General features: G+C 44.7%; 1 pseudogene; it reads right to left on the reverse strand.

The window, feature by feature from the left end:
• Positions 1 to 231: 231 nt before the first annotated feature.
• Positions 232 to 12,014, reverse strand: part of LOC100610506 (ribose-5-phosphate isomerase-like) — a 67,107-nt pseudogene continuing 55,324 nt past the window's right edge.

Consider the following 12,014-nt stretch of genomic DNA (forward strand, 5'->3'; position numbering starts at 1 on the left):
AGATCACGCCACTGCACTCCAGCCTGGGTGACAGAGCAAGACCCTACCTCAAAAAAAAAAAGATACTTAATAACAATACTTCAGAAGACTGGATTTAACTGCCCTGCCTTCTCCCTTCTGCCAGTTGTCCACCCTGGCACAGACACATGAAGGCAAAGGCCCCTGGAAAGAAACATCCCCCTTGGCTGTGACCTGTGGTTCGAGGGTGAAGACACTCTGCTGCTTGCAAGGTCAACAGAAAGGCTGTTCCCTCCTGTTCACTGAGCCATCCTGCATCCTGAAGTAGGCTCTCTCAGCCATGTGGATGAACAGGCCTGTGTCCACCACACGTGGGACCATTCTGGCAGCTCTGTTCACTTCACCCCATTTATGTACCTGGTCAAACTTCCAGTCGAAGATAAAATTCCCATTGTCTGTCACCACTGGACCTGCCTTGTTGACAGCCATTTGGAATTCAACCACACCCGTAAACTTCTGGCTCGTAGCTCAGCTCACTGGGACAAAGGCCACTGGGATTCCCTTGTGCCACTGATCCCCAGGGTTCTTTGAATCTTTCCTGATGACGGGAAAGAAGCTGACAGGCCTGGAGGGAAGTGGGAATGCAGACCGGGTCAGAATCTCCTGCTTCACCTTTCAGCTACTCGCTGCACAGCATGGACACTTGTAGAACCACTTCCAGTTCCCAGCACTTGGTTATTCCTCATGTGGTTCTCTACCACCCCGTGTCCCGCCAGTTCTTAGCCTCCTTGGCCTTGGACATCATGGAGGGGGCCAGGCAGATGCTGTTGGAGTTCCCATAGCTGGTGCTTGTGCTGCCAGCATTGCAGCAGGTCCTGGACTGTGTATGCCCTGAGAGCTGCACGTGGGAGCCCTGGAGGTTCCAGCTGTTCCCACCTCCGCTGGAGGATGCACCCCCAGCCCACCCCAGAGCAGCACCAGCAGCCGCCTGTAGAGGTTGCTGAAGGGCCCAGGGCACTGCCTCCTGATGCCTCACTCTGGTGTCTGCTCTGTGATTTCTGTCGTCCCATTACATTAGGGCCTGGAGAAGTTTCTCGGGCTGTTCTTTTTGGCCTGCTCCCTCAATTCTTAGTCTCCACGGTTGGGAGCTGCTCTCTAGCTCCCACTGAAGCATCCCACCCCTTCTCATCCCTTCAAAATGCTCCATGCTCCACAATCACCCAATTGCTCCTCAGTTGCTTTCAAATCAAACGTCCGTTGCGTCGGTACAACCACTATCAGCTCTCATAGAGGAAACAGTCTGCACCAGCCGATCCACGCTGATGATGAATGACTAATAGCCTGCCACATCCTGCCCCTAGAAGACACGTCTTATCCCAAACAATCCCTGCTGTTGTGATTTTTCATAAACCAACACCAGGGGCAGAGGTTTTGGGGGCAAAGGAACCACCATAAAAAGCCGACCAGCCCTGGTCACTTCCTCTAAGTGATTTCTCATCTTCAAAAATCTACTTTCTCTAGTCTTGAAATCACAGGATCTATAAAATATTTCCATTGTCTAGTCATCTGCTACCCCAGGAGCACCAATTGGTGTGAGCAGCAGAGAGAGAGCTGTTCACTTTTCTCGAGGCTGTGGAGGGAAGCAGGCAGGGGACGAGGCCTGTGATGCTGGATGGATTATGCATGAGGTGCTCACTAACTCTCATCTGTTTGTGACATGCTTACCGCTATGAAGTCCTCCAAACCCTATGGGAAGACAAGAATGATGCTCATGTACTAGTTATGTAACAATACAAACACTTATGTCTTCATGCGCCATATTTTTTCATCTGAGATGAGGCAGGTATTGTCTTTATGAGCACTGGCGGCACCCATTGGCTTACGTGAATGGTTACATCAGACATCCCTGGATCTTTTCCCTTTTCTTAGCTTTTCTTTGTTCATTCCTCCAGCCTGTCATAAATGTGACTCAACTTTTTCCTTTTCTTTTTTTCTTTTTGAAACGAGATATCTCTCTGTTGCTCAGGCTGGAGTGCATTGGCACAATCCTGGCTCAAAGCAGCCTTGACCTCCTGGGCTCCAGCAATCCTCCCACCTCAGCCTCCCAAGTAGCTGGGATCACAGGCGTGCACTACCATGCACATACATGATTATAATCAATATTTGTTTTTGTTTTGTTTTTATAGAGATGGGGTCTCCTTATGTTGCCCAGGCTGCTCTCAAACACTCCCACTGAAGTAATCCTCCTGCCTCGGCCTCCCAAAGTGCTGGGATTACAGGCGTGAGCCACTGTATCCTGCTGTGACTCAGCTTAATCAGCTCTTCTAGGTTTCTCAGGGATTCCTTGTGTTCCCCTAAGTTAGAGAGAAGCTACGAGTTGTTTCTTGAGATCACAGTGCATCCTCTACTACAAAGAAACTTTTTGGCTGTTCTCTTCCAATTGGCTGGGCAGGGGCCACATCCTTCAGAAGAACTTGGGAGGTTCCTTCTATGCTAATCCAATGGTCTCTTTTCTGAGAAGTGTACATTCTTCTATTTCTTGCTGTCAGAAATTCTTGATCATCAAGCAGATTGTCTAAGACCTCTATTGTTTTCTTTAAATTATCTTTCCTTCCCTTTATTCTATGACAATATTCCTTCACCTCTTAATGTGAATGACTGCTTTCTGTCCTTACAACCTTCTCTGACATTTCATTCAGCCTTCACCTAATTCTCCCACTCCAATTTCTGATGCTCTGACAATAGTGTCAGTTGCTTCTAAGAACTCTTTCAGGAGCTGCAGTCAAGAGTGAGGACTCTATCTCTGCCTCTCTGTCTCTTTTCGTCTCTTTTTCTCCAACTTTCTGTCTCTTTCTGTCTCTGTATCTTCCTCTGTCTCATACACACACACACACACACACACACACACACACACACAACAATCCTTAGACCCCATGTTAGGAAATACTCTTAGAAATATGGCTAGTACCTGGTATAATTTAAGCAGAACAACAAGACCTAAAAGCCTGAGAGTGTTCCTGGAAACAGAAGATCCTATTATTGCCAACAGTTTGAAATCTTCAAGTACTCACATTTTTCAAGCCACTTTGCCAAACTGCTAAAAATGATGCAAGTCTGCACTATTTCAAGTCATAGTTCCAAAGTTCTTTATGAGAGGGGTTATCTCTGGCATGTGCCAGCAAACCACGGCAAAAAATACGTGGCTAGCTTAGATGTAGAAGAGGAAACAAATTTAATGAGTTCCAGGTATAAATCATCCATGCTAGCTATTTTATCTCTCTTCCCCTGGAACAACAGTGTCTTAAACTTCTCTGGGATTGGCCCAGATAGAACATACATAGGGAGAATCATCACTCCATAGGCTAGAGCCACAATGAGAAGAGCTGTGGTTTTTTTCTATGAAGCGAGCAAGGCTGTCTGCATTGGACACTGTGTTCACAAAGTATAGACTGAGGAGATCAATCAAGCATCATTTTAAAGAAAGAAAACCTCAAAGGCCTGCCTTAATTCTGATACTTTGCTAGAGTCCCATCCCTCAAAAAAATACAGTTGTTTACCTTTTAGTTTTTCATGCCTTATTTGTTTCACGCCTAAGGAAATGACTTCTGTTTCGGTTCAGTTGACCTTGCCGGAAGTTATGCACACGTGGACAGCCATGAGGACTAAGGAGCAGTGAATCCTATGGACCTTTTTCTTTTATTTATTTGAGACAGAGTCTTACTTTGTTACCCAGGCCGGAGTGAAGTGGTGCAATTATGGCTCACTGCAGCCTTGACTTCTCTGGCTCAAGTGATCCTCCCATCTCAGCCTCCAGAGTAGCCAGGACTATAGGTGCACATCACCAGACTCGGCTAATTTTTTTTTTTTTTTTTTGTAGAGATGGGGTCTTCCTATGTTGCCCAGGCTGGTCTCAAACTCCTGGGCTCAAGACATCCTCCTGCCTGCCTTGGCCTCCCAAAGTGTTGGGATAACAGGTGTGAGCCACCATGCCCAGTCTATGGACCCTTTCTGGAAAAGATGGTTGGTTTGGAAATTTGACAGTGAAGCCCAAGGAAGGGAGGATTTGAGTAAGAGAGGTTTGGTCCACTTATTCCTCCAGTCTCTGGCATAACCCACATCCCTGCCAAATTAGTGGGAGGAGCATATACTGGGACAAACCTCTCTTCAGTGCTTCCCCTTCTCCACACTCCTGGCATCAAAGGTCTTCAGCAATTTTCCCATCTCCTTATTGAAAATCAATTATCTGTTCATTCATTCATACAATGACAAGGGTCTAGGTGTACAGGTGAGTACGCAGTATTAAAATAAGGAGAGAAGGAGTATAAGGGTAACTCTTCAACTCTCAACCCTCTGGATCTTAGTAGCCCAAATCACTAAGGGAAATTTCCAGACCCCTCACTTTTGAGCCACAGGTTATAGGTTATTACAGGTGATCTGTCTAAGAACTATCTTAGATTGACCTTGTAAATAATGATAGTTCCTTATAATAAAAGAAGGGAATCAGACCACTGTTGACCTTTCCATCTCTGCAATGTGCTGATTCTGGGGACCTTTAAGGTTGAAGTCCAGCCATAGGAGAAATTTCTTTTTTCTTTTCTTTCTTTCTTTTTTTTTTCCTACGGAGTGTCGCTCTGTCACCCAGGCTGGAGTGCACTGGCATGATCTCAGCTCACTGCAACCTCCACCTCCTGGGTTCAAGTGATTCTCCCACCTCAGCCTCCCGAGTAGCTAGGATAACTGGTGTGTGCCACCATGTCCAGCTAATTTTTGTAGTTTTAGTAGAGACTGGATTTCACCATGTTGGCCAGGCTAGTCTCAAACTCCTGACCTCAGGTGATCCACCTACCTTGGCCTCCCACAGTGCTGGGATTACAGGCATCAGCCACCATGCCCAGCCCATAGGAGAAATTTCTAAAGGCTTGGAAACAAAGCAGACAGCCAGCCAGGGAGACCTCACTAGGGAGAGGCCTAGGAAGCAGGCAAGACTGTAGTCCACAAAGAAGCCACAAAAAACAGATGCCTTCCTAGCTCCCCAAGACTCCACCTGGTCCAAGGTATCATGGCAGAGTAATTCTAGGTGTGGTAGGCAGTCTCCAAGACGGCACTCAATGATTCTTTCTCCTGGCATGTCCTCCTCTCCCACATTGAATAGGGCTGGCCTGCGGAGCAAAAGGATGTGCAGAATTGATGGTCCGTGGCATCCATGCTCATAAAAGACATTGTGTCCTCTGTTTCTCTTCCATCACTCACTCTGGGAGAACCCAGTTACCATGTCACAAAGACACTCAAGTACCCCATGGAGAATTCTGCATGGTGAGCAAGTGAGGCTTTCTGCCAAAAAGCAGCATCAATTTACCAACCCTGTGAGTGAGCTTTCTTAGAAGTGGGTCTTCCACAGGCCAGGCACAGTGGCTCATGCCTGTAATCACAGCACTGTGGTAGGCTGAGACGGGCAGATCACTTGAGGCCCAGAGTTCGAGATCAGCCTGGCCAACGTGGTGAAACCCCATCTCTACTAAAAATACAAAAAATTAGCCGGGCGTGGTGGCGGGCACCTGTAGTCCCAGCTACTCAGGAGGCTGAGGCAGGAGAATGGTGTGAACCCGGGAGGCAGAGCTTGCAGTGAGCCTAGATAGAGCCACTGCACTCCAGCCTGGGCGACAGGGCAAGACACCGTCTCAAAACAAACAAACAAAAAAATACAAAAATTAGCTAGGCATTGTGGCCAGCGCCTGTAATCCCAGCTACTTGGGAGGCTGAGGCAAGAGAACTGCTTGAACCTTGGGGGTGAAGGTTGCAGTGAGCTGAGCAGTGAGCCGAGCTCACACCACTGCACTCCAGCCTGGGCAACAGAGCAAGACTCCATCTTGAAAAAAAAAAAAAAAAAAGAAGTGGATCTTCTTCCAACCTCACTCAAGCCTTCAGATGCCTGTAGCCCTGGCCAACAATATAAGAGACCCTGAGCCAGAACCACCTCACTCCTGACTCTCAAAAACTATGACATAATGGATGGTTGCTGTTGTTTGCAGCTGTTAAGTTTCGGGACAATTTGTTATGCAGCAAAAGATAAATACTATACTAGGTCTATTACTAAATACAAAATCATGGTGATCACAGCTCAGAAACATGGAGAAATCTTTATACATATGGACTTTCCCTGAATACCCGGTAGTAACCATACCAATTCTGTCATTGCCCTTCATGGAGTCTAAGAGCTATTTTATCCTCTCAAGATTTAACAGTGTCAAAGATTTGGAGTGTGAGGAACAGTAGCAGTACCAATCTACATTACAGAGTGCAGATGGGTGAAACAAATATAAGACAAATAGAGGGCCTGGTTAAACAGATGAAAAAAGGGTGGTGCATTCGATCTTTTCTCTGTTACCAATGTCATGGGTTAATTTCCTCAACAGGTTGTCAAAGTAATGTCTTAGGCACCTGGAAAAGGAGCTGAACTTCCCCTAATAAGTCATCCTCATGTATCAGCCCCACCACACCCCTTGGCAATATCGGATATTTAGCCTTACAAAAAATTCCACAAAACTTTCCAAACTATTATCCCTCAGTTTGACTCCTAAAATCTCCTAAAATGATATTGATAGAAGATTTAAAAGTAATGACTTCTGTCACCTCTTTAGCCCATGTTATTTTGGAAATGTAAAGGCATATTTACAAATGTTCATCCATTCCAGAGTCATCAAAATCAGGTTGATTTTATCTGTGCAATATTGTTGAGTTAATTTATTCACTGGAATCAATCTAATTTCCAAAGTTTCCCTGGGCCTGCCCAGAGGCACCCAATGCAACAGACACTTACACAAATAGCAGCAAAAGGGCTATGACCATGTTTAGTTTGGTGCTGTCTGGACTTCAAAGTCACCCAGAGGTCTGGCAACAGCCCCAAAAGTAATTTTCCCAAACACTGACCAAGGAACTTCCCCCTGAGATTAAGCTTCAGAATGGAAAAATAAATATTGAAAATAAGAAGTGGAAAAAATGTAGTCCCTACCCCCAAAGAAGATTTCTAAAAATCGATGTCAAGTAGTTAATAAAAACCCAGCAAACCAAAATGTTAGGAAATGACAGAGGCGTGTTCTAAGTCTCATTGAAAGGATAAGGATCCTGAAAAGGCCTCTGGCAACTATATTTGCATACTTACTTTGCTGATATTTCTTGCAGATTCCATTAGTTTGCATTTAAAACACGAGAAAATTAGGAGCAAAGTGTAGGCCTAAATATTTTCCCTCCAACTTCTCATTCTATGGTGCGTGGTTGGTACTTGAATGGGCAGTGCAAGCTGAAGTCCCTGAGAGGCGCCCAAGAATGGACAGAGCATCAGTGACATCTTCAGCTGACCAGCAGTTAACAACCACTTGTGAATTGGATCATCTGACACTGATAACACCTTGTGTTCCTAGAAAGTGGGGACTCTGATAGGTACATGGTAATAACAAACAACTTGGAAGTGTTCCCCATTTCCTTGAAAATGGATAGTATTGAATGATTTTGAAGTCGCAAAAAGAGGTTGGCCAGCCAAGTGAGGTGCTAAATCTGTATTACCTGCAAGTACAGAGATACGTTTTTCTGATTATAGTTTAACTCTCCATCACCTGGTGGCCCCTCTTGTGATCTCAATAAGCAGGGATAATGTGAGAGCATATTACAGGAGGGTATTATAGATGTTGGAAAGAGAATATAGAAATGACTCATAAACTCCTTGAAGGTAAAATGTTTTTTTGAGTTAAATGGACCTAATGCAAATTGCACCATTGAGTCAACTGGTCCTTTGATCCTTTTTAGGCACAGAAACCCAGCAATTTGCCTCTGGGCAAAGTTAAAGCTAGAACCTTAATCACTTTTGTAGATCTGTATTTTTCTACAATTCAATCTATTTAGTCAGTTTACCAGCTAGGGTACCCTGACTACTACTTCTCTGTGGTACCTAGACTTCATATTTGACAGTGATCTGCAATAGTGAATTACTCCAGTGTGTCTTCCTGGAACACACCAGGCAGATCACCAGATGGACTGAGGGTCCTGACAATGCTCAGCAACCCTGTGAAAATATCTGGGGCTCACGACGAAGTGGACATATCTTCAACAATGTTAGTAGGAGATGCTTACGTAAAATTCATTCTCAGGGAGAAATGATGTCACCTTTCTAAATACTGGTATAGATGGAAGAATAAAAGGAGAGGTAGAGGGGTAGAAGCTCTGTCCAGGTGCTTGGAGCCTAGAAGCCAGGGTCCCAGAGAGGGTCAAAGGATACAGAAAAGAGTGAGCTAAGAGCAGCCCAGACAAATTTTACGTTGCTTCATAATTCTGCCAACAGCACGATCAAATCTGAATGCAACAGCCTCCAGAGGACGTGGCAATCTGTAACCTATGTTCGAGGCTCCTCTGAGCTTTTTCTCCTGGTTGGGTGGATGACATCATTTGACAAGTCATTTTCCATTATGTCAGGAGTTTCAGGGACATGGAGAGATATCAACAGAATTTAGAAGAGACTGCAAGGTAATGCTCCTTGGGATCCATTCCCAGTCCTCTCACTGACTCACAGGATGACTTTATTCTTCCCATTTTTATTAGGGCTGTTTTACTGAAGACTGATTCAATACTTAACAAGATTTGGAGGTCAACCCAGGACCAATCCGTGGGGCTTAGTATCTAAATTAAATGTGAAACTTTCTCTGAGACACAATTTAGGAGAAAGGCCAATGTGAAGGTTATGAAATCTAAAAGAAGTGGAATTGGAAGTTTTGACACATCTTTCTCCCCTTTATAAATTTTTTTAACTTTACTGAGATGAAATTTATATAATATAAAATTCACCATTTTAGAGCCAACAATTTTATGACATTTAATGCCTCTACAATGCTGTACAACCACCATCTCTATCTAGTTCCAAAACATTTCTAACACTCCAAAGTAAAGCCCATACCCATATCCTATCTCCTCCCACCCCAACCTCCACACCCCATCCCTGGCAACCCCAATTTGCCTTCTGTCTTTATGGATACATCTATTCTGAATATTTATTATAAATGGAATCATAAAATATGTAGCATTCTGTGTCTGGTTTCTTTCACTTAGCATAACATTTTGGGGTTCGTCTATATTATGACATGTATCAGCACTTCATTCCTTTTCATGGCTGAGTAATATTCTGTTGTATGTATATGCCACATTTTGTTTATCCATTTATCTGTTGTTGGAAGTTTGGGCTGTTTCCACTTTGGGGCTATTGTACGCCCCCTCTTTTAATTTCTGTCTCTGCCCCCTCGCACTCTAAATTTTCTCTTTTTCTTTCTTGAATGTATATCCTTCCCTTTAGAAGAAACATGTTATTTTTAGCTTATCTCCAGGGGGTTTCTGGAGGGCTGAGAAATGAAGAGAGGGTTGTGGGTCAGAAGATAAGGAGGGAGAGGAGTCTGGGAAAGAAGGGATGGCATGAAAGAACCATGAGCAGGAACACCCACCTGGAGCAGAAGGCACAGGAAACAGACAAAGGAGAGAGGTTTTCTGTAAGTGGTCACTCTGTGTAGAGGACTCACAGGACATTTCCTCAACCGGCTTTAGAATGCTGGTTGAAAGCTCAACTATGCTGTTGCTTCTGCCGCCCTCAGGAGAACATTACTCCAAAGCTTAAAGCAGGTATTGGGACATTTTTTCCCCTAGGTTTCTCTAAGTATTATTAGCCCAGATATTTTCTTTTCTTTTCTTTTTCTTTCTTTTTTTTTTTTTTTTTTTTTTGAGACAGAATCTTGCTCTGTCGCCCCGGCTGAAGTGCAGTGGTGCAAGCTCAGCTCACTGCAACCTCTGCCTCTCAGGTTCAAGCAATTCTCCTGCCTCAGCCTCCCGAGTAGCTGGGATTATAGGTGCATACCACCACACCCAGCTAATTTGTATATTTTTAATAGAGAGGGGATTTTGTCATGTTGGCCAGGCTAGTCTCGAACTCCTGACCTCAAGTGATCTGCCTGTCACGGCCTCCCAAAGTGCTGGGATTACAGGCATGAGCCACCAAGCCCAGCCTAGCCCACATGTTTTAATAAAAGAATATCAGTTTAAATCCACTGAATCCCAAGACTTTTATTTTAAAATTTTTATTTTGTTTTTAATTGACATATATATTCATGGTGCACAAAGTGATGTTATGATACATCATAACATGTATACATGCATGTTATGATGTATGTATATATGGTGGGATAAGTAACTAATTAACATATCTTTCACCCTACATATTTACCATTTTTTTGTATTGAGAACATTTAAAATCTACTCTTTTAGCAATTTCGAAATAAACAATACATCACTGTTAACTGTACTCTCCAAGCTGGGTAAAACTTATGCCTCCTGTGGAACTGAAACTTTGTACCCTTTGAACAACATGTCACCTTTCCCCAGCCTGTCACCCTAGCCCTGGTAACCTCCACTCTACCCTCTACTTCTATGACTTCAACTTTTTTAGAGTCCACATTAAGTGAGATCATGTGGTATTGGCTCAGACAGTCTTTAAGAAGGAGAACTGAACTTCAGGAAAGGATTTCAATAATCAAGTATAGAAATCACTGGTGTGTGTCTGTTACAGGTAGTGAGATAGGCATGAGCCGGGTAGGAGACGGCCCTTCTCCCCGACCCACTAGGCATGTCAGGCGATGGTTCGACAGTTGTCACACTGCCTCTCTAAAAGTGATAATGCAGCCAGTGCCAGGGTGCCAGGGAGAGACAATCTCTTGATAATCCACAGCTGTGAATGTTAAAGTGTTCGTTGAATGCAGGCATCAAGGGAAGCAACTTTCCAGGCATGCGCAGTAAGAGACGAAATGGCAAAATATGCCCTTCTGGGGGCACTCCACCGGAAAGGGGAAGAAAGCTTCGGATGGGGTCGGGCGCAGAGGCTCACGCCTATAATCCCAGCACTTTGGGAGGCCAAGGCGGGCGGATCACCTGAGGTCAGGATTCGAGACCAGCCTGACCAACATGGAGAAACCCCATCTCTACTAAAAACACAAAATTAGCTGGGCACGGTGGTGCATGCCTGTGATCCCAGCTACCAGGGAGGCTGAGGCAGGAGGATCACTTGAGCCCAGGAGGCAGAGGTTGCAGTGAGCCGAGACGGCGCCATTATACTCCAGCCTGGGTGACAGAGCGAAACTCCATCTCAAAAGAAAAAAAAAAAAAAAAGCCTTAGATGGGCATGCATGCAGCTTCCTACACACACTGCACGTGCTCACCTCCCAAGGGTAAGGAGGGCACTGCGCATGCGGGCAGCCCACCCTCAGGGAAGAATCATGGGAAAGAGGCAAGGCTATACAGTCCTAAAATCAAGGTTAAACACGGCACTTGACCTTCAGGTGCCCACTTGGGTCTCTTTCAAGTGAATTTTCCTCTTTCCTGTTCTAAAACCTTTTTAAATAAATTTCCATTCCTGCTCTGAATCTCGCCTCAATCTCTTCTGCTTTATGTCCCTCAGTCAAATTCTTTCTTCTGAAGAGGCAAGAATTGAAGTTGCTGCAGACCTGCACGGATACTCCACTGGTAACTCGGACACCTTCCGCTCATAACGTATCTATTTTCTTGGAGGTTTCCCTGTTGGGAGAATTGTTCACTTAGAGGGAAACTAATGCCCACCTATTCCTGCCATAGGGAGGAAAGCTCTAATTCATCTTTTTAAAAAAGGAAATGTTAACAAAAGACTTTTAAAAAGAGTTTTAACTTTTGTAAGGTTAAAAAAGACTTTTGACTTTTAAAAAAGAGTCCACTCATAAAGAAATTACAGACCTCCGTGAATGTGACCTGCATGTTTTCCTAATTAACACTGAAGGAGGTTGGGTGTGGTGGCTCATGCCTGTAATCCTAGCACCTTGGGAGGCCAAGGCGAGCACATCACCTGAGGTCAGGAGTTCAAGACCAGCCTGGCCAACATGGTGAAACCCCGTCTCTACTAAAAATACAAAAATTATCTGGGCATGGCGGTGGCCACCTGCCATCCCAGCTACTTGAGAGGCTGAAGCAGGAGAATCACTTGAACCTGGGAGGCAGGGGTTGCA

Source organism: Pan troglodytes, chromosome 17 (assembly GCF_028858775.2).
Source record: "Pan troglodytes isolate AG18354 chromosome 17, NHGRI_mPanTro3-v2.0_pri, whole genome shotgun sequence".
NCBI lineage: Eukaryota > Metazoa > Chordata > Mammalia > Primates > Hominidae > Pan > Pan troglodytes.